Source organism: Bactrocera latifrons, unplaced genomic scaffold, assembly GCF_001853355.1.
Source record: "Bactrocera latifrons isolate USDA-ARS-PBARC rearing strain unplaced genomic scaffold, ASM185335v1 scaffold_118, whole genome shotgun sequence".
In the NCBI taxonomy this organism is placed as follows: domain Eukaryota; kingdom Metazoa; phylum Arthropoda; class Insecta; order Diptera; family Tephritidae; genus Bactrocera; species Bactrocera latifrons.
In genome coordinates this window covers 806,460-809,424 of record NW_017534608.1, presented here as the reverse complement: position 1 = coordinate 809,424, position 2,965 = coordinate 806,460, and positions in this window count along the sequence as shown.

Here is a 2,965-nt window from a genome sequence, read left to right as displayed (position 1 = left end):
ATGGGCAGATGGCTCAACAATAACCTTGTCGCTAACACACACACACCCATACAAAACATTATATAAATAGTTATGTATACACAATCGTATAAAGAAGTTAATTGGAATGAAAGAGGCCAAAGGATAAAGCAATTAATTGCTCGTACCGCAAGCAGCAATTTGCGGTGGACAAATCGCAGGGGATGAGAGTGTGTGGAAGGGCAGAAAAACGGCAATTTATATTAATATTTATGTTCTCAATATTTAACATTTTTAATCAATATATTAATTAATATTATTGCCAGTAAAAATGCTCAAAAAATACTAAAAAAAACTACAAACTCGATTCTCAACATAACCGAAAAAGGACTAAGAACTCAAAGCAGCTAGATTTTCAGCTTTCAGGAGAGCTTCAAAATACTCCTTGTTTAGTTTCGAGTGAACATAATTAAATATTGTCGCTTTTTTCGCCACTTTCGACATATGAAAAGAAAAGCTTAATATAAGTCCGTTAGAAGATATTGAGATGTATTGAAGCTATCGGAAAAGTGAGCCATATGACTTCTTAAATTCGATACAAATTCAGAGGAGTTACAGAAACAAATATTCTAAATTCTCATATTTTTTAACATAAATTAAAAACATTTCCGAGGAGGAGTGCTTATAACCCTTAAACCTACCAAAATTTCAACGCATTTTTTTCGAAATATTTACGAGCAGAGTGCTGGTGTTTATGCAGAATTATGCGAATCACCACTTCACAGGTGTTGCACAAACGAATTTTTAAAACTCCAAAGTCACTAAGTGAAAAATTTGATAGTCCACACGCCATGGCCAAATATGAAATATGAGCAGACGACTGGCAAGCAAGAGTTCGCGCCACATCGTGTGGCGTTTAACGGAGCAATTGCAAAAAAACAAGCTGTCAGGCAACAGCACATGCAAATTCGCCAGTATCTGAGTGCACACATACATACTTAATTGGCAAATATCCTTGCGGACATAGTTAGGCACTGCGCTCATAAACGAGCGACTGGTTTAGTGAAGCGGTCGCTGTGTATATCTAGACAGGTGCACAAACATGGGCGCATACAAGGAGGGCTTAAAGGGGGAAACGACTCATAGATATCCATGCCTTCTAAATATCAATGCTGTTTTTGCAAAATTTGTGAGCAACAATAATAGCATCTGGCACGGGAATAGTTTAGTCTATGAAGGAGGTAGTAAATAATTGTCCTTGCAACCCGGTATGGGATAAAATGGCTGAAAGCAGAACCCTTACAGTATTTGAAATGGAGATGGTACTCTTGCTGCGAGCTTAAGTCTTTCCCATCAATTTCTTGTGACTCTATCGTGTACAGAAAATTTAGAAACTACAGAAATTTATTGCAAATATTAAGAAGATTTCAGGAAGAAATCAAATGTATAAAGACTGATATAGCTGATTGAACTAAGCGGTCACACTTTATAAGTTGGAAAAATATTTGAAATCTTCATTGAGCATATTAGGAGAGTACTTTTAAAGATTTTGGCTATCGAAATACACAAACACTAAAATTATTTTTTCCAAATTTTCGTCTTAAGTATGTTCCTGAATTGAGAAACCAGTCGCGATCCCCTTCAAAAGCAAGCATGTGCAATGCAAACCAATGCAAACATATCCCTACACATACTGACGCACCTTCGTAGACGCCTGGGGGCAGGTACTTTTGTTGCTTTTGCTACTCATTTACCGCTAGCTTTTTGCGTTGTGTGTCTTCTTCTTCTTCTTGATTTTAGCATGCACCTCTGCTTGTTTGCTTCCTTCCTACTCGAATTTCAGCTTTCGAGTTTTGCTTCCTTGCAAAATATTTTTAGTTTTTTGCACACACACACACATCCACACTTTCAAACTCGTATATTAGAGCTCATAGCTGTTTTTGCTGTTGCTACTAATTGTATTCATGACGTTATTGTTGTTGGCAATATTATTAGTGTGTATTGCTGTTGTCTTTTTTGCAAATACTCCTGCTACTGCCGCTGTTGTTGTTGTCGTTGTTATTGTTGTTGTTGTTGATTTTGCTTAATTCTCTTTTGAGGTCTCGTGTTTTGCGCACAAGTACAGTAGTTTAGCGGAAGTATCCGGCACGGCCAATAACAAAAAACCAACAATAATCGAATTACAACAAGCAGTAAATAAACGAAATCCCAAAAGGAGGCGATGAAGACGTGTGCATGAATATGAAGGCATACGAACAGAAGAACACAAAAAAGCAAAAACAAAAACAAAACAAGAAACTCCAACAATAACAGCACGCGAACACGAGGAGCCACAACAATGAAAGGTGTGAATGTATATGTGGGTATTTTGTTGCACGCAGACACACACACACACAAGTGGACGCGGTGCACATGCCGCATGGAGGGTTGGGGGATGCGGATTCGAAACGTCAATGCGTCGTGCAGTCGCTCAGCCATCGGTCGGTAGTTTTTAGTTGCCGAGCGAGCGGATGAAGGAGCAGCAGCAGCTGCAAACGGCAAACATCGCCAAAGCCAAAGCCAAAGTATTCGAATCGCATTTTTACTGCACGCGCACAAAAGGAATACCAAACAGGCGTGCAAGCGGTGCACTGCGCCAGCGAAGGCATGCCACGCCACGCCACTCCAGTGTGTGGAGCGAGTGGCGCGGGGCGAGGGGCTGCTCGCACACATATGTGAAATAACAGTCGCATTGCCGCAAAACGGAAAGGCCAAGAGGAAGTAAAAGACATTGCAACTATCTAAACATGTGTGTGTGTGCCAGTGTTTGGCAATCAAAGAGCAACACCACAATAAAACGACAACAATAACTAAAGTCTGCTACATCGGCTGCATAACAATGAAGGTTTAGCCAATTCAACAACAACAACAGCAACATTCCCCAAAGACACACACACACACGCGTATATTTGTGCTCGCAGCTGAGCCGCCGCCGGACAACATTCACAATTAGGAATATACGCTGACT